General features: G+C 44.7%; 1 long non-coding RNA gene across 1 annotated transcript; it reads left to right on the plus strand.

The window, feature by feature from the left end:
* Nucleotides 1–2180: 2180 nt before the first annotated feature.
* Nucleotides 2181–14772, plus strand: LOC119625095 (uncharacterized). The gene is made up of 4 exons (XR_005241224.2): nucleotides 2181–2237; nucleotides 10860–11007; nucleotides 11770–11933; nucleotides 14560–14772. It is a non-coding gene; the product is annotated as an uncharacterized lncRNA (long non-coding RNA).
* Nucleotides 14773–20773: the final 6001 nt, after the last annotated feature.

Below are 20773 nucleotides of genomic sequence, written 5' to 3' on the forward strand. Positions count from 1 at the left end.
TCTGGGCAGGGTTCTCCTCCCAGGCTGTGGGGCTGAGGTAGAACCAACTTCAGCAGACGTGGGTTCTGAAGTGGGCTGCAGGCTGAGGTCACCTGCAATCTGGACCTGCCACAATTGCCTCCTGAGGGCGCTGGCTGCCGTGTAGATACATCCCTCCCTGACTGCCTGGGATGCCGGCACAGAGCTCCAGGTAGAAAGAGCAGGACCCAGGCTGCTCCCAGTGTTGCCCAGAGAGGTGGCCTTTTCCATGCAACGGGCCACTGCCCCTGCCTTCCTGGTTCAGCTGTCTCCCTGGTGAGGGCCTTTCCTTCCCTCCTGGGCTGTCCTCACAGCCTCGGGTCGGTGTAACAAGGGCTCTCTGCCCTTCCTGAGCTGTGGCTGAGGCTGTCTCTCCTCAACCTCACTCTGCAGAGAGAGAGCCAAAGCACTGTGAAGGGAAAACTGTCATGAACCGGCTCAGCGTCACCATCGAACCACTGAAATATCTGCATTTCAAGAAGAAAATTCCCAGGAGAAAGCCTTCTGCAATAGAGGAGTGGCTGGAGGCATCTCACGGCGCCAGGAACACAGTGAGGTGGCTCCTACTGATGGGGCCTGCATTGCTGATGCCGTAAGTCACCTGCAGACGACAGCCCTGGTGCGGGGCTACTCAGGGATCAAGCCCTCGTGGGATGGGGAGGGAATACACTAAAGCCACTTCTCTCCTTTAACCCTTTTGTCAGACAACCAAAATAACCTCCCAGAATAAAAACTGCAAAGTCCTCCCATTTTACTGGTCTCATACATAGAGTCAGCAATGCAGGAAATAAATCTATCAGAATCCATTAAATACCATTCCCGCACTTCTAAATGTCATTGATGAGAAAAGACACATTGATTCAGCTGTGCTTCTCAGCAGGTGGAAGTCCCAGTGCAGAGACAGAGCAGTGGCCAGAGTCAGGGTCACTGGTGAAGGTGGAGACCTGACTTGCGTGAAGCCTGGGACCATTCTGGAAAGACTGACACTGTCGGGACTGGCCCATTCCAAAAGGGGCGGAAACACCCACAGCTGTGTATGGTGTAGGGCTGGACACCAGGAGGTCCCGCAAGTCCGCTCGTGCCCAGGTCGCAGGAGACAGAAGTGGCTGTGTCCAGATCCCAGGAACTATCACCTTCCTGCTTTCATTCACAGCTTCCTTTCCTAGCAGAACCAAAAATAGCTGTTGACCAACCCTCAACTTAGTGAAAGTAAAAGGACAGCAATTCTCCTAAGCAGTGCTGGGTGCATAACGGGACACAACAAGAGTGGGATACTCGTGCCTGAGTCCAGCTCTACTGTGGCCCAGCTGCCACCTGGGGCAGGTCCTTAACTCACCCATTCAGCATCTCCCTCATCATCCTCCCTCCCCTCCACCCCACCCATCACCTTCCCCACCATCACCCTCTTTCCCAAACCAGACCCAGTTTCTAAGGAGAGCTCTAGCAGCTAGTTCTTCCCCTCAGTTGCTGCTGGGCTCTCTTCTGCTGTGGAAATTTCCAGTAATGGGGAAAAGGGGAGAAAGAATACAAAAATAGCAAAGAAAGGAAGGCAGTCCGCATGGCAAAGAGCCAGTGGGTGAAGCAAGAGAAATAAGATCATATTATTGACAATAAATCCAAATTCCTTGCAGGCCTAGGGTCCCTACCTGCCACGAAGCCACCTGCCACACCTCCCCCTTGGATTTGCAAGGAATTTGGACTTATTTTCAATGTACCAGGAACCACTTCATTCTGAGTGATTGTGTAAGGGACTCACTAACACAGTCTGCTTCAGTCCAATTCTGCTTTGGGTATCTGTCCCTGCCACATCTCATGCTGAACTGTCATCTCTCCAACACTGGAGGTGGGCCTGGTGGGAAGTGTTTGGGTCATGGGGGCAAATTCCTCATAGTTTGGTGCTGTCCTCCCACTAGTTACTGAGTTTTCAGGAAACCTGATAGTTTAAAGTGTATGGCACCTCCCCCACTGATATGGTTTGGCTATGTCCTCACCCAAACCTCATCTTGAATTCCCACCAGTTGTGAGAGACACCCAGTGGGAGGTAATTGAATCATGGGGCAGGTCTTTTCTGGGCTATTCTCATGGTAGTGAATAAGTCTCATGAGACCTGATGGGTTTACAAAGGGGAGTTTGCCGCATAAGCTCTCTGGTCTGCCACCAGGTAAGACGTGCCTTTCACTTTCCGCCATGATTGTGAGGCCTCCCAGCCATGTGGAACTGTAAGTTCATTAAACCTCTTTCTTGTGTAAATTGTGCAGTCTTGGGTATGTCTTTATCAATTGGGTGAAAATGGACCAGTACACCCACTCTTGCTCCTGCTCTTATCACGCGACCCCTACTCGTTTCGCCTTCCACCCTGAACCAAAGCTCCCCCAGGCTTCCCCAGAAGCTGAGAGGATACCAGCACTGTGCTTCCTGAACAGCCTGTGGAGCTGTGGGCCATTAAACCTCTTTTCTATATAAATTACCCAGTCTCAGGTACTGGTCTGCAGCCTGTTAGGGACCAGGCTGCACAGCAGGAAGTGAGCAGCCGGTGAACCAATGAAGCTTCATCTGCATTCCCAGCCGCTCCCTGTCACTGGCATCACCGCCTGAGCTCAGCCTCCTGTCAGATCCGCAGCAGCATTAGATTCTCATAGGAGCACAAACCCTACTGTGAACTGTGCATGTGAGGGATCTAGGTTGCACACTTCTTATGAGAATCTAATGATCTGTCACTGTCCCCATCACCCCCAGATGGGACCCTATAGTTGCCAGAAAACAAGCTCAGGGCTCCCACTGATTTTACATTATGGTGAGTTGTATAATTATTTAATTATATATTTCAGTGTCATAATAGAAATAAAGTACACAATAAATGTAATGCACTTGAATCAAACTGAAACCACCTTCCGACCCCCACTGTTCATGGAAAAATTTTCTTCCGTGAAACTGGTCCCTGGTGCCAAAAAAAATTGGGGACTACTGTTCTAGGGAATTTGAATTGGGATGGAGAGGCTGTGGCTGGGGTGCGGTGAGCAAGTGGGCTCCGAGTGTGTTCTGGGGAATTTGATGGGGATGGAGAGGTCGTGGCTGGGGTGCATGGCTGAGTGGGCTCCTAACGTCCTCTAGCACTTCCAGGTTGTAGGAATCCCAGAGTACTGTGGGCAGAGCCGGGGAGGAAGGCCCCGCAGTGGGTAACAGAAACAGGGACGCTGTGGCCGGGTGAGGGGCTGGAATGATGGGGGATGTGGATCTCGGACGGCTTTCCTGTTCCTGCTTGCAGCTCTGCGTGAAGCCCTCATGCTCCTTGACCTTGCCATCCGGGAGACATGGCTCCTTGCCCTGCACTGTCCTTGTGCCTCGCTGACCTCAATAACAACTTCAGCCAAGATGTTCAAGTCTGGAAGACGGGACTGCTTGACCCCACGAGGAAAAATGGTGAGTCAAACTCTCACCTGACCCAAGGCTGCCTCTGGTCTGTCGGAGGTCATGGGATGGAGACTAGGGATGAGAAAGTCGTCTGTCAGCAAGAATACACAGCCTTGCAGTGTCAGGAATCACACAGAACTAGGTGAACACTCCAGGCCCACACAGGTGCAGGGACCGCCATGCAGGAGGAGGGTGCCCCGGAGTCGGTACAACGCACGGTTCACCCTGGCTGGTGATGGCTCTAAGGAAGCCACTACAGTGTGAACGGAAGCCAAGCATTTGAGCTGGAGAGCTCCAGATAGGAGGGTGCTGGCTGCCCAAAGACAGGAGAAGGGAAATGGCACCGCACAGGGTGGGGTGAGCACTCTCTCCCCGAGGGCCAGCAGCTGGCTTTGGAGGCTGAGAATTTCACTCACCCTGCACTTGGCAGGCACAGGGCAGGCGCAGCTGAAGGACACGCCTCAGGCTTTCATAATCCCCCAGCCCACGGTCTTCCCATAGCCTCTCTCCCAAGGGCCCTCAGGCCTGCCTGGCTCTGATGTACGCCCACAGCAGGCCTGGCTGCCCAGGACCAGGACCAGGGCCAACTAAGCCCACACCCTGCTCCTGGCAGGAGCTCCAGGCTCCTGCACCCGCAAGGGTGGCCACAGTGGCCTGAAGTCTGCTCAGGCTTGTTTGGTTCTGGTTATCACTGGGCCCAGGCCACTGCTGTGAGCTGGCTGAGGTTTGCTGTGTCCCTGCAGAGGGAAAGGCATTGTTCCTGTTGTCCCCTGGGAGGATGCTGAGCCTCCTAGTGTCCCCGCCCTGGGTGATGCAGCATCCAGAGACCGCAGGGCTCAGGCCTCTCTGTGGGAAGCAGCTCCGCCCCCTAAGTCAGAGGCTGCAGATGGCGCTGCGGTGGGAGACCCTGACACCTTCGCCCACAGCAGCCCTGGAGGCTGAGATGGGCCATGATAGGAGGTCCTGACACCTTCACCCACAGCAGCCCTGGCTGGGCACCCTGCTCAGGAATGTTAAGTAGACTCTGTTTTTCAATCTTGAAAGCCAGGAAAACTCCGAATCTAGGGATGTCCGTGCCCACCAGCCAGGTGGTGTCTTGCTCAGAAAAGTGGGACATTGCTAAAAACGGTACCCAGATGGAAATAAGGAGGGTGACATGAGGGCACGCTGCCGATTTAGGAGCAGGGCATCCACAGCACAGCGAGCTCCGTGGCTTTACCCTGGGGTTTTAGGACAACTGGCCACCTTCCAGGAGAAGGGATGACATCGCTCTGCCTCCCATCTCTGCCTCATACCATCTGCCCCATGAGCCTCGCCTCAGTCCTCTACACGCCCTGCTCTGACTCAGGATCCTGCGGCTGACACTGGCCGTGTCTGGCAAATTCATGGGACATGAAGATTCTGTTCACGATTAACTGCGCACCTACCAGCAAACACCAACGATGGAGAGAATATCTGGTCATTCCCCATGGAATTGACGGCTTCGTGGTGTCTTTACTTTGTGTTCCAGGGGAAAAGCAATTTCTTTACCTCCTGCATCAACAGTGTGAGATCTGATGATTTCTTTGAGGACTTCGCCTGAATGCCTGCCCTTGGCTGCGCAGCTGTTTCGGACCCAGAGAGCCTGTGTTGCAGCCCCCGCACGGCCCTATGGAGCCTTCTCCCCACCTGCCACCTCCGCACAGGGAGGAGCCTGCGCACATCCTGCCTGCAAGGGCCCAGGACAGCGCAGCTCGCAAGCTGAGAAGAGATGTGTGCTGTTGGTGCTGAAGTTTAGGAAGGCGTTTCTGACGCCCCTAAAGCATTCCTTTCGGTTTCCCCTCAACTTTGACTCCATGGTATCTTATTTTATGTAATACATACATTTTCAAAAGTTAAAAATAAATCTAGTTTTGATATGATAAAAAGGAGAATTGGCCGGGCATGGTGACTCACACCTGTAATCCCAGCACTTTGGGAGGCCAAGGCGGGCGGATCACCAGGTCAGGAGATTGAGACCACGGTGAAACCCCGTCTCTCTAAAAATACAAAAATTAGTGGGGTGTGGTGGCGGGGGCCTGTAGTCCCAGCTACTTGGGAGGCTGAGGCAGGAGAATGGCATGAACCCGGGAGGTGGAGCTTGCAGTGAGCGGAGATCCCGCTGCTGCACTCCGGCCTGGGTAGCAGAGTGAGACTCCATCTCAAAAAAAAAAAAAAAAAAAAAAAAAGCAAAAACAAAAAGGAGAATTATTTTAATGAAATCAACAGGTGACCTCATGTCCAATTTTCAGGGTTTACAATTTCAAAATCCCATAGGCAGTGTTCTGTAAATTTATTGTCGGACATTTACCAATTAGACATTTCCAATGCTGTCCACACTGCTTCCATGGAGTTCCAAAAAGTCTCTCTTGTGTTTGGTAATTAATTGTTATTGGGAGTTCTGATCACTGTCACTTCCCATTTCCTATCTAGGATCTGGAGAGAAGTGTCTCCACTTTGTGTTCACGTGTTCCTGAGGGGTCCACATCCTTTCCTAGCTTGCCTCACCCCAGACGTCCTGCGCAAGCCCCCGGCTTCTTGTTGCACTGATGGGCTTGGGCCCGGCTGGATTTCCCTATTCTGTGGAGTGGGGGAGGAGTGAGAGAGTCAGAGTCTCCCATCAGCAGAATCTCATTGGAAACTGATTGTGGTTGAATAATAGGAAACCTGTGGCAAGCAAGTAGAATCAATCTTCACACTGATTGTATCTTTGAAGTCAATCATACACATCTTTCAAATCAAGATAACTTTGATTCTAGAAAGATTTTTACTTTTATGTGATTTGATAACAGCATTTATTTTTAAATTTAAAATAACATGAAAGGAAGGCGTGTGATTTTATGGTTAGCACAATGGAGGGGAAAGTTGAAAAAGGCCGTGGGCGGTGCTCTGCTCAACTGCCTCTGAGAGAGGGGACATTCAAAGGGAAATATAAGTTGGAATAGTTTCAGAGTTTGCCATTGGGCCCTGTCTTCCTCATCATCCCTGTACCCCCTGTACTTAGATGGCAGACATTCAATAGAGTAGGAATGAATGAAGAATGAAGGAACAAAGCCTCCTGGGAGAACAGACCAGAAATCTCAGCAAGCTCCATACAAGACCCAGTACACAGCAGAGCAGGTAGCTCTAGCAAGCCAGTGATAGGCTGACTTTGGATTCTAAGACCTTATATATTTAACCTTATTTCAAGATGTTGGAGAGAAGGGGACGTCACGGTCACACAGACTCGGTGAAGGCTGAGAAATGCGTAGCAGTGTCTTGATGTGCTGTGGGAATGACAGAGTTTCGGATCAGAGGGGTGTGGGATCCACCACATTGCAGTTTATAGTGGTGCTTGTCAAATGCTTATTTCTACCTTAGCTGTTTAAAACGTGAAACAAAATAATTTTGAATTTTTTTGTGTGGTATTTTTCCTAAATAGATTGAATCTTAGATTTAGATTGTGATTACTGAGTAAAGTGGAGAAGGAAATATGGGTGTTGTCTAAAATCCTGTGAGTCTAAGACAAAGTGAAATAGAATAGTGAATTATTAAACAACAAGCAAATAACATACATCAATGACTTGGTTTGTAAGAACAAATCTAGGAAGTACGTGTGGGAGGTATTTTAAAACCCAAGGTGGGAATAAATCCTTAGAGGAAAATGAGCGCACACAGAATGAGGGAGCACGGGGAGTGCTGGAGCTTCACTCTGTGCTCCCGATCCAAGCACACCGGGAGGCGTGAAGACTCCAGGTTTTCGAAAGGTTTCTCTAAGGGAAATCAATTGAACCCATGGGGGAAGGTAAAGGTACTGTTTCAAGAATGACTAGATTAGCAAAATATGGTTACATGAAATATTTAACACCCAAAAATAAAACCTAAACAGGTTTCTGAGGCTGTTCTATTGTGTTGTGCTGTTCAGACCAGACCTGGAACTACTTTCAGGAGAAACGGTCAGGGGTTGTAGCACTTATAAGGGTGACCCAAGCAGTGGAAGACTGGAGACTAAACATAACCCAAACTAGAGTTATTCTATGATTTAATAATAACAATAAAATTATCAACTAGAACAGCTTATATTTATTGAATATCTACAATGGGTCAGGCATTTTCTCATGCATTAATTCATTTTGTCTTCAGAATAGGTTATAAATATGTGTTTACAGTGATTGATTAATGAATTAACTTCGGCTTGATAACATATACACATGATAGAAAGTTCAAAAGCTGAAAAGATGTAAAATGAAAAGTGAGTCTGCCGATACCTGTGCAGTCCCCCATCCCTTCTGGTAAAGCAGCTATCAATAATGCTTTCCTGCATTTCCTTCCAGAGGTATTTTATGTATACTGTATATTTATATAAATAGGCTCAGCAGATTATTTTTTACTTTATGCTTATCGATAAATCCTTCATTTCCACATAATGGTACTTAATACATTACATCATTCATTTTAATGGTTGCATGGAATTCCATTCTTATAAATGTGCCATAGTCTATTTAATCATCCCCTTTTTGAGCGACCCTTGGATTGTTGCCAGTCCTCTGCTCTTAATAAGCAACACCTCAGGGAATGATACCATGGTTTCACACGCGTGTGGCTGTCTGTCAGACCCAGCTTCCCAAAACGAGTCCCACGCCTCTCCTGCAAGTGACTTTCTTTTGCAGCTTCATTCCCGAGTCAGGCAGATCTCCTCCAGGGACATCAACCAAAACCACACCTCACGCAGGCCCAGTGCAGAAGTGGAGCTGGGAATCTGGTTGTCTTCTCCCAGGCCAATTTGTAAAAAGGTGAAACAATGCTCTCTTTTCACTAATATTTTTGGAAAATAGAACCATTTTTAATTAAAATGTATTTTATATTGTTATGCAGTGGGCTTATTATTATTTTATGAGATAATACATCTCTTTTAAGTTCCTCGCTTATCATTTTTAATATTGTAAATATCAGTCTATGTAACCCATGTAAACAAAAGTCTTTGGGACCTCAGTAAGATTTGGAGTGTAAAGTGATCCCAAAACCAAAAAGCTTGAGAATTGCTTCTGTGATTTATAATTTGCGAAGTAGAATTGGTGGGTACAAGTTACGTGCTTTTGATCAAATTTCCCTTCCTGTAAACTCTATCAATTTATATTCCCACCGGCAATGTATAGGGATGCCTGTTTCCTCTAGGCCTGGTCAGCAGCTGTTGTTAAGCTTTTTGGTCTTTGCCTACTTGAGAGTTGAAAACACTCCTTTACTGAGTTTAATTTTGTGTTTTTCTTATTTTGTATCAGCTTGAGTATGCCTCTGTACGGCTGAGAGCCAATGACATTTTCTTTTTACTAAATGATCTGTTCATGTTTGTGTATTTTCCGCTAGGTGATGTGTATTCCATTGGTCTTTAGGTGCTCGGTGTGAGTCTTTTGCTGCGTGTGCTGGGCACTGTCCTCTCTTACTGGATCCATGTCTGGAGGTCCTGTTCTATTCCAATTGTTTGTAACAACTGGGTAGGAAAGAATTTTCCAGCCATTTGAGTGATTGATTGAACTGGCTGTCTTGCTGAGACATAAACACGTTCTCAGAGGAGTATTTAACAAAGGATTGGGTATTGAAGCAAGTTCTAGTTCTGTAAAGAAGGTGGAACTTGAGGCACTCTAAGGTTCTTTGAAATACCCTGATAGTATCTCAAAGTGTACCCCTGCATTGCAAAGCAGGCCACACAGAAGAGGGCCTGGACGCCGCTATTGATTTAGAAAGATCCTCCTGTGTAGAAAGTGTTTGGTGCACACTTTTAAGAGTTTCAAGTGACCTATTGAGCAAGAGGCCAGCCTGCAAATGGCTGTGAGGTCTTTTTCTGAAAAATCAAAAGTAGAATGTTGCATCCGGAATAAACCTGAGAGTCTTATGTTACACAAAAGAAAACTGCAGCCAGAAAGGTGAAGGAGCTTGCAAGAGGCCACGCAGCATAAGACTGGAGCCAGAGTCTTGATCTCATTCTCACTACTGTTCCATGCCCAAAAAGCATATTGATTAATGACTTTAAAAATACTCTGAAACATTCATGCAGCATGGCTTGCTCCTGCTCTGTGGTTTAAGTGGTTATCATTTCTTATTTCATTCAGAAATTGCTTTAAGCGTTACTGCCTCTCCCTAAAGACAACTGTATAGTTGCCTTTCACAAAAGCTGGATGATGTCTGCATTTCCTAACAGGGGTCTGGCCTTTGTTGGTACTTTCACAGAAGACAACAGCTAGCAAATAGTTAACAAATGATCACCACTGATCATTCCAGGTTATTCACCAAACACTGGTTGTACTTTTTTCCCCTTCTTCTTCACATTTTAACATCTCTAGTATAAGGATGTGTCTGGTAATTGATTGCAATTGTGGTCAATCTGAAATTGTGATCGAGTTTTGTCCCCGTGAGTGAGAATGTTTGTAACAGTGAAATTCAGAACAAGCTCAATGCACAGCCCAGTGACTTGTCATCTAGACTTGTCACCTAGTGCCACAGCTGGACATCCCAATCTTTGGCTTTCAACTACCCAGTAACTTGGACCATTTGAGGAGGAGATGATTTTCGTTGCTTTCTGGAATGCTTTCTTTCACCTTCTGTTAAGCTTACAAAGGACCAGCATCCAAATATACAGAGTGGATACTGGCAGCTTGAAAAAGTCCAGGGACAACGGTGGAGCCCACTGGCTTTTAGTGGCTCAGAGGCTGATACCACGTGAGAAGGCATGAGTGAGGCTGAGTGAGCCAGGACATGACTTGGGAGCAGTGGATGCTGCATCCAAAAAAGTTTTAAAAACATCTTAGCTCTGCTTGTATTTTCCTTTCAATTTCTATGCACAAGGGATATAGGATACATAGCCATGACTAAGTAAAAGAACCCATTTATTTATTTAGTTATTTAGTTATGAGACAGAGTCTTGCTCTGCTGTCTAGACTGGAGTGAAGTGGAGTCCAGCCTCAACCTCCTGGGCTCCAGTGATCCTCTCGACTCAGCCTCCCAAGTAGTTGGGACTACAGGCACACACCACCATGCCTATCTAATTATTTTATTTTATTTTTCATTTTCTGTAGACATGGGATTTCACCATGTTACCCAGGCTGATCTCAAACTCCTGGGCTCAAGCCATCCTCCTGCCTCAGCCTCCCAAAGGGATTATAGACATGAACCATGGCACCCAGTCAAGAACTCTATTAATACATATACAATTCTCAGTGATAAGAATTCACAGGGCAACAGTTTAGTTGGCAACATTTCTTTTCCTTGTGGCACAAAAAGCAGTGGTGAGTTATATAACTGGTGAAGGTTTAGATCTGACGGAGTATGGCCCGTTGTGAATAAGTCCATATTTGCTCACAACTATTCCATGTTCACTGGTTACTCACTTGTTAGCTTGGTACCTTGTTTATTTATGTACACTGTTATTCAGTAAACAGTGAGCACCTGTTTATGCACTGCCATTGCTAATGAGACAGAATCATGTGAGGAGTGGACAGTCTGCCTTATGGCCCATGCTCAGTACATATCCTAATGAGGAATTGGTCCCTGGCTGTCATTGTCTCCATGCACTTGAGCAGGACAATGGTATTTACCTGCCAGTCTTTCTGCTTTGTAGAACGGCTGGTACGTGGGACATATTGTGATACTTAATGCCATGGGTTGAAATGTGTTCCCCAAAAGACATGTTGACGTCCTAAACCCTGGTATCTGTGCATGTGATCTCACTTGGGAATAAGTTCTTTGCAGATGTAGTTAGATTCAGATGAGATCACTAGGGAGGGCCTTAATTTCCTATGACTGGTGTTTTTATCTGAAGAGGAAAACGCCGCATGAGGACAGGCCACCCACAGGGGGACACTGTATAATGACAGAGTCAGGGTCTGGCATGATCCCACAGGGGGACACGGTATAATGACAGGGTCAGGGACTGGCGCAATCAGCGGCAAGCTCAGAACCACCAAGGAGTGACGGCCACCACCAGAAGCTGGGAGGGGCAGAAAGGATTCTCTGCCTCTCAGAGGGAGTACGGCTCTGCTAAAACCTGGGTTCCAGCTTCTGGCCTCCAGACAGTGAGAGAGGAAATCTCTTCTGCTTTAAGCCTCCCTGCTGTCCTTTGTTACAGCCACCCTCGGAAGCAAATAGGCTTAGCTTTAGAACTAGACTTGGGTAACAAAATTGAGACCCTTATCAGTAAAGTAATCAAAATACACTGACTTTTCTGGTGACACTTGGAGCCTTTTTTGATGGTGGATGGAGCCGGGAAATACGAGCTGAAGTTTACTTGATGGAGACATCGAGGGCCTTTCCTTCCTGCGCATTGCATTTATTCAGCAAATGTTTCTCCAGCTCCGTCCCAAGGATGTGCCAGGTTCTTTCATTTCTGACTATGCCACTCTCAGCCCATCTAACCTCAAATCTAACCTAATCCTGCTGGCCCTCCCACCTTCCCAGCACACAGGAGCAAGCAGAGAAAATGGGCAGTCAAGTCAAAAGGAAAAGACTGCCTACAGGTACCTGGTTTTCTTTCTTCTGCTGGAGCCACATGTAAATATTTATATATAAATACCCAGGAGGCAGTTAGTATTTCTAAAAGGGTTTGTAATGTAAATGTGGAAAATCACTTTCTGGCCCAGTAGGAACTCTGCTTTTCCTCACTTTCAATCACACTCATTCATCCATTCCCTCATTTCACAAACACTTACGATGCACTGCACGGCAAGCATTGTATTTTCTTTTTTTGCTTAAAATTTCAAAATTAATAAATGATATTTTAGTTGAAATGCTTAAATATAACAAATAAGAGGTTCTTGATCAGAAGAGAAAAGCTCTCTTGTGCCAACAAGTTGAGAATATTTGGTGAGTGGACGTTGGCCGGGCTGGGCTAGGTCAAGTTAATCTCTTCTTCATCGATCAGCTCTGCATGGACCCCTTTAAGTGACTGGCAAGGAGAAAAGCTGCAGCTCAGGAGGAGGCGCTGGAAGGCAGAGGTTGGGTGAAGGGTGATTGACATCTAGGGGAACAGGAGCGCATCCTCCCTCTTTGTTGGATGTAGAGAACTAGTTTCTTCCTCTGGTTAGGGTTGCCAGGTAAGATAGAGGACACTCAGTCATATGTGAATTCCAGGCAATGAGATATTGTTTTAATATAAGCACATACCAAATATTGCATAGAATATGTTTATACTGAAAGTGTATTTGTCGTTTTTCTGAAATTCAAATTTAATTGAGTGTCCTCTACGTTTAATCTGCTGACTCTGGCAACTCTACCTCTGGTTTCATCTTTATTTTCTGAGTGGGAAATTCAGCCACAGATGAACTCTAGAAAGGTAGACACAAATCAGAGGGTTGAGATTTCGTTTGAGATGATTTGCTGTAGAGTTTAGGGTTGTATTCAATGTCTGTGAGCCTTGATTTTTCAATAAGCAAATGACGAAAGAAAAAACATCTGCCTCTAGTGAACTTCCAGATTCACCATGAAGATGAATAAACAAACTCTGCAGCTATCCTCTGAGTTCTTGGGGAAGCTGCATTTTCTAACCCACAGCATTTGTTCTAGTCGGTCTTAGAAGCCTGTGCTCCTGGAGCCCTGGCTTGGTTCCTACAGCGGCTAATCGCCATGGCATCACCATTCTTCCCGGCAGGTGTCAGAGCCTCTGGAGAGAAGCCAACTCTATCCTGATCTTCCACCCTGAGGCCCAGGGCTCAGCCTCAGTTTCTGTCTTGCTTTCCCTCTGGATCTAGAACTGCCCTCTCTCCTCCACACCACTGTGTGTTTAATGCATTTAAGGGAATTCTTGAACAAATTTCAGGAAGATGCTGTGGGGTGTGTTAATGGCACTCTGAGCTTGCCCGGCTGTGCATTTGGAAATGTGCCTGGTCATTCCCTGGCCCCCAAATCCAGCCCCCTGTCTTTGTTCTAACGTTTTCATATTTGAGCTTGGAGTGAGAATTGGATAAAAGTGACTATCTTGATGGATGGGCATTTGGATTCCTTTTTATTACTGATTCCCTCAAAAAAAAAAGGGGAGGATTTGTGATTTGTGCTGTTTGGCGGTCTGATGTTTGTTGTTTCTGCTTCTTCCTATTTAAAAATGGGAAAAATGTGTCCCTGTGCTACTACGGTCATATGAACATCCTCAAGAAACAGCCAATCATGGAAATGGTGGCTCAGCTCCTGTAGGAACAAAGAATTATAAAAGCCCCAGGTGTTTAATTTTAAATCTTAACCCAACTTCTTTCTTTAACAAGGAGGACTCGTGACCCTCACGGACTGCTATTTGTTTGGGATCTCCCTGCTGAGTTTGGCTATGTTCATGAAGATGCAAGCTTGGGAGACACACTTGTTTTCAAACACAAATTCATCTCCAAAGAAAATGAAATGCATTTCCTGAGCTTTGGGGACCAGGAACTACCCCTTTGGGGACCAGGAACTACCCCTGATTGCCACTTCTGATTAAAATAAGGCATTGAGAAGAGAATAGACAGAAAGGAGGAAGAAGCTGAAGCAACAAACATCAGACTATCAGTGGCTACATCATTCAAATGGCTTCTCCTGGGACTGATATTGAGTAAGCCAACTCTGAAGTAATAATTACCGTTATTAGGACACATCTTACCCCACCAATATAATTTTTTTCAGGAACGTAGGACCTCTGATTGTAATAATTACTTGACTTCTATTTCCCCAGCCCCACATACAGGACCAAAGTTTTATTTAACCATTTTCACCATCAGCAGCAATCTTTATCTTGCATGGTTTAATAGTGGTTGATGTGTTGTTTTCATCGTTCGGAACACATCAACCCGGAATTGCAGTAAATCAGCACAGAATAGAAGACTTTTTCCCACACTATGTTCCCCTTGTTCTGCATATACACATCCCCCAAATTTTTTTGTAAACTGAATAATATTTTAAATGCCATAAGGTAACTCCCAATGGGAACCCATAAAGGATTCTTTTGAAGGAAAACGTATTGTTTTCTGCGAATTTAATGTTCAACCCCTCATTCATCTGCCATAGGCTCTTCAATGTCCGCTGCTTGTATTCTTAAAAAAATCGAAGCATAACTGTGTGGGGCTTTTTCTCCTTATATTCCAGTCATCAAATGCCACCACTGAGCAACTAAAACTTTTGCAGACGCTGTTCTCTGAGTACAGTGTCCAAACCAGAAAGCCAAGATGCCTCTTTGAGGATCGGTCTGAAAACAAAATACGTGAAATCCAGGAGAGCTGGGATAGACAACGCCGTGAAGGCAGCGCGGAGAGCGTCAGGGAGCAGCTGCTGTTTCAACGCAGTCGGGACTTCACACCTGCGCCTGAGGGAGCATTCACTGAATTTATGTTCATATATGTTCATATATTTACGATCCTCGTCCTTCATCTTGACTTCTTGGCCCCCTGTATCCATCTCCCTGAGGGAGGGAGGCATGTGTTTGCTGATTGGTTCATTAGATCTCGGCTCAGGAAGGATTAATAGTCCGTCTTGATATGAGAATGGGATCTGCACAGGCTTTAAGATGTTAGAAGAGGGACTCGCAGCCTCACAGTATTGCCTCTTGAAGGCCAGACCCACCATCCTTTCTTTTAGATAAATAATCAAAGTGCAACTGAGCCAAGCAACATGCTCTATAAATCAGGTTGCTTCTAATCAATAGTCTAGTTCGTGCAGAATCCACCATCAGAAAGAACAGTAATAGTTTCAAACTCCAGAGCGATGGCAGCTGGTGTCAATAGTGGCACCCCGCAGGCATACCCTGAGCTGCTTGAGGGGAGGGCTGTGTCCTGTCCAGTTCTGCATCTTTAGAGTTCAGTGCTGGGCCTGGATACACCCTCAGGGAGTATTTCTTACATTGAATTTCATTTTTGAGACTATGATGTCGCTTCCAAGCCACAAAGTTCTATGAGATTGAATTATTTTTTGTTTAGTGTTAGACCTAGAATATGTAATGAATTTTTACTGTCTGATGATTAGAGACTGTACAGCATATAGAATGACTTTTTTTTTATTAACCATTTTTTTAATTAACTTCTTGTGGAAGTACAATTTACTAAAGATTCAAACCTGAGATTTAAAATAATTTTATTACATGAACTACCAAGAAAATCAAAGTCATAAAAATTTCTGTAATTGTTTTTAATCCACAACTCTCTTTTCCCAAGTAATTTATTTCTAAATTGAGGAAAATAAAATGACTTGACATTTTACTTATGGATCATTAAATGCATCTCAACAACACAGATTACTGACCAGTTTGTTTCCATAGAGCCTTGTGATGCTTTAAATTTTGTCTTTTCTTTTTAACATTTATAACCTCAGATAATCCTGGATAGATCACTTTTATGATGATCACAGGCAGGTGTATTTGTTTTGGAAACACAACCAGCTTCCAAAGACTCAAGAACAGCCAATTTGTTAATTTTTATTCGTAACCTGAACAGAAACAAACAGAACAAATATTAGGAGAACCAAAGGCCACACATTTTTAAAGAGTCAACTTTCACGCAACCGTAAACTGGTCGATAAAACTTCTCCAGGTTCTTTAATTTGGTACTGTATACATCATATGCAGAGAAAATTCACTTAAAAAGGACTCGTCGGCCGGGCGCGCTGGCTTAAGCCTGTAATCCCAGCACTTTGGGAGGCCGAGGCAGGTGAATCACGAGGTCAGGAGTTCGAGACCATCCTGGCTAACTGAAACCCCGTCTCTACTAAAAAATACAAAAAACTAGCCGGGCGAGGTGGCGGCGCCTGTAATCCCAGCTACTCGGGAGGCTGAGGCAGGAGAATGGCGTAAACCCGGGAGGCGGAGCTTGCAGTGAGCCGAGATCGCGCCACTGTACCCCAGCCTGGGCGACAGAGTGTGATTCCGTCTCAAAAATAAAATAAAATAAAATAAGGACTCGTTATGTATGGACCAGATTCTCCCTCAAAATCATCCCAAATCTATGAAGGTGGGAATCTGGAGAAAGCCATCAGTTGAGTTCAGATGAGACATCAGCCAGTGGCAGCCTGTCCACCCCACAACCCCAGAGCTCCTGCTGGGCGGGGGTGTCCTGCCAGGAATTCCTCTAGAAAGTCACCGATTCCTCCCCTTTGTTATGGCTTTAGAAAAATAAGAGACAATTTGAAGAATTTTAGTCATTCTTAGGAAATGTTTAAGGAAAAATTCAAAATAAATTGCCTTTAAAAAATTTCACAGTGAATAGAGAAACTATTTTGATAATCACTGTAACAGCGAACATTTAACTGAGCTTCCTTTCAACAGGCACTGTTCCTTTTACATGGGATGGGAGGATCCCGAGGGTGTGAGCTCTTAGAGAGAGCTTTGGGAAGGAGGTAGAGCTGAGCATTGAAGTGTGAGAGTGGAGAGAGCAGGGTGTGTTCTAAATCGTGAGGTGGGGTGGACTTATCAGAAGGAGCGTGAGCAAAGGCTTGAAACAGGGAAGGTCAATTGAACTGAGAGCTCGGGTTTCTGGAAGAAGTCTCGGGAGATAGCGCTGGAAGTGGGAATTCTCCGCACACTGACCATCAGTTCAAAACAAGCTCAACGAAAATTCCAATAGAAATAGTAGACACACATCTAGAAAGGGAACTTGGTTACCAGAAATAAACACTTACTATGAAGTGAGTGTAATTAAGGCAGTTGTTGATGGTGTAAAAATACACACATTGACTGATGTAATAGAATAGACAGCCCAGAAACAACCACACTCAGTTGTGAAGCTTCGATTTTTGACAGGAGTCACAGCACATCAGGGGGAAAAAGAGGAGCCATTCAACAAATGTAGCAGGAAAAAGTGACTGTTCATTTGGAAAATACAGTGAACACGGATCCCAACTTTATACTACATACAAGGCAATTCTGAAAGGCCCTAGGACTTATGGGTCAAAAGCAAACTCTTTCAAACCTTTAGTAGAAAATACACGTGTGTTTCTATCCTTAGGGTAAGGAACACAATTCTTAAAGAAGACTCAAAATGTGACAACCACAAAAAAGAGCAAAACACTTGATTTTATGAAAATTAGAAATCCTGCTCATCATAAGATAGCACAAAGAAAGTGAAAACAGAAGCTATTAGCTGAAAGACAATATTCTCAATGCATTTAACCTGAAAGAATTCCTGTCAAAAATGCATCAAGAACTCCTAAAATCAATCAGCAAATGATAAACAATACAGTTTAAAAACTCCGGGCAAAAATCTGTCAGGCATTTCAGAGAAGAGGAAGCACAAACATCCAGTCAGGAAATTAAAAGGTTGTTAACCTTATTAGTAATTAGAGAAATGCAAATCAGAATTTCTGATTCAGTAGGTCTGGGGTGGGACTCAAGAATTAGCATTTCTAATAAGTTCCATATTCTTAGGTCCTACTGTATGGAGGCTAAATGGCGATAACTACAGCTTAGAGAATAGCTTTTAAGAATAAAAAGCTACCAAATCTAAACAATATATTGTGCAGGCTCACACACACACACATACACACCCTTGCTAACACTGTATACTAAAAACATCAAGAGAACCTTAATGCCTGATTCAGGCTGGTGGCTACCTGTCTGAGTGGAGAAATAAAGCCAGAAGGGCATATAGACCTTAGTGGCCAGCGTTGAAGTTCTTGGGTTGAGTGGTGTGAATTTTGGTTTTCATTATATTACTAAAAACCAATTAGTAAATAAATGAAATAAAATATAAGACCGGAGGAGAGTCAAGTATGGAGCAAGGATGAGAATATATCATGAATCAAGAATAATGATTCATTTAATTCTGTAAACTTGAATTCCATTAAAAACATAAAACAAGATAGAGCATATTGAGGCCAGAACTGAACTTGAATGGCAAGGAAAGAAGTTTTACAGCTCCTCAGAAGGCCATGGGAGAAACCACACTGATGTTTATGAACAGTGTTTATGAAGAGTACCATGAACAGTGCCCAGTAAAAGCTGAAAGGAAAATCGATGGAAGGCATTTGTGTCTTAGCCCAATCCACTGGCTGTCCACAGGCAGAGAGAGCGGCTAGAAGCCATGGTCACTGGGCTGGGTGGCTTTCTTCTTTCCTCGGTGGGACACAAAAGTCAGGGTTGGATACAACGTGAAGGGATGGTGGGGAGGCCGCCCAGACATGAATCTCAGCTCCATCCTTTGGTGTTTGTGCCAATTTTATCACCTGTAAAATAGAAACAACAGTGCCTGTTTTCCTCCATCTGCCAGGTCATCATGGGCATAAACTGAGACAGTGGATTGAGGTGGCTTTGTAAGCTGTAAAGCTAAGTAAACACCAATGCTCTTAATAAGAAGGAAGCAAAGCCCAAACAATTGCTTTAGCTATGCTGCCTTTTTATTCAGGTCTTCTCTGATCACTCTAGAGAAAATGGGATGCTCCAGTTCCTGCCTGCCCTCTCTCTATTAATTTACCTAATTTTATCATTCTTCATAGTACTTCTCACCACCTGAAGCTGTTGTATATTGATTTGTTAGCTTACTCACTGTATGTCTGTTCCAGTAAAATATTAGTTTCAAGAGCACAAGAACTTACTCAATCTTGCTCACTCCCTCATCTATGGGCACAGAACTGTACTTGACACGTTGAAAGTTCTCTCTGGGCTGGGTGCAGTGGTTCACCCTTGTAATAACAGCATTTTGGGAGGCCAAGGCAGGCAGATCACGAGGTCAGGAGATCGAGACCATCCTGGCCAACAAGGTGAAACCCCGTATCTACTAAAAAGACAAAAATCAACTGGGCATGGTGGCATGTGCCTGTAGTCCCAGCTATGTGGGAGGCTGAGGCAGGAGAATCGCTTGAACCCAGGAGGTGGAGGTTGCAGTGAGCCGAGATCACATCACTGCACTCCAGTCTGGCAACAGAGTGAGATTCTATCTCAAAAAAAGAAAAAGAAAAAGAAAGTTCTTTCTGAGTATGGGTTGAATGATTGAGTGAAGAAATAAGTGGATGAGGGAATAAATGAATGAGTGAGTGACTAACTGAATTAGTGGGTAAATGACTGGATGAGTTAGCAAATGAGTGAATGAATGACTGGGTAAATGAGTAGATGAATGAATACATGAGTGGGTGAGTGAATGAATAAATAAGTAAATGAGTGGATGAGTGAATAAGTGAATGAGTGATTGAGTGAATGAACAACTGGATGAGTAAATAAATGAATGAGTGACTACATGAGTGAATGAGGGAATAAATGAGTGAGTGAATAAATAAGTGGATGAATGAATAAGTAAATGAATGAGTGAGTGAACAAGTGGGTAAATGAGTGGATGAGAAATAAGTGAATGAGTGGATAAGTGAATAAATAAATGAGTGTGTTAATGAATGAATGAATGGGTAAATCAGTGGATAAGTGAATAAATGAATTAGCAAGTGAATGAATGAATGAATGAGTAAATGAGTGGATGAGGGAATGAGTGAGTGAATGAATGAATGAGCAAATGAGTGGATGAGTGAATAAACGAATGAATAATTGAACAAATGAATGAGTAAATGAGTGGATAAGTGAATGAATGAGTGAGTGAGTGAATGAATAAATGGATAAATGAGTGATGAGTGAATGAATAAGTAAATGAGTGGATGAGTGAATAAGTGAATGAGTGAGTGAATGAGTGGATAAGTGAATAAATGAGTGAGTGAGTGAATTGAGTGGGTAAATGAAAAAATGAGTAAATTAGCAGATGAATAACAAATGAATGAGTAAGCGAATGAGTGGACAAATGAATAAATGAATGAGTGGATGAATGGATGAGCGAGTGAATGAAAGAGTGAGTAAATGAGTGGGTCAGTGAATGAATGAATGAGTAAATGCAACTACAACCAGGCAGGGAGGAGCGTGCAACCAGGTACAGGAAGGAGGAGTTGGCATGAACTAGAAGACTCCACAGAGGGAGGCAGTCACACACCTGCCACCCAATGAGGTTGGGGCCAAAGTAAAGAATCCCCAGGCTGTGCCAAGGAGGGAGGATGCCCAATCTTCCCTGAAAGCCACAGAAGTGGCAAGTGGATGAGTGAATAAGTGAAGGAGTGACTGACTCAGTGAATGAGTGGATAAGTGAATAGGTGAATGAGTGAGTGAGTGAACGAGTGGATGAGTAAATAAGTGAATGAGTGAGTGAGTGAATGAGTGAGTGAGTGAGTGAGTGAATGAGTGAGTGAATAGATGAATGAGTGAGTGGATAAGTGAATAGATGAATGAGTGAGTGAATGAACGAATGGATGAGTAAATAACTGAATGAGTGAATGAGTGAGCGAGTGGATGAGTGAATACATGAATGAATGAGTGGAGATGGGAGGAGAACACGTGTCTGAGGAGCAAGGTTTGGCCCAGCAGTGCCCTGGTCCTCTGGGGCTTTCA

The sequence above is a fragment of the Chlorocebus sabaeus genome, chromosome 13 (genome assembly GCF_047675955.1).
Source record: "Chlorocebus sabaeus isolate Y175 chromosome 13, mChlSab1.0.hap1, whole genome shotgun sequence".
NCBI lineage: Eukaryota > Metazoa > Chordata > Mammalia > Primates > Cercopithecidae > Chlorocebus > Chlorocebus sabaeus.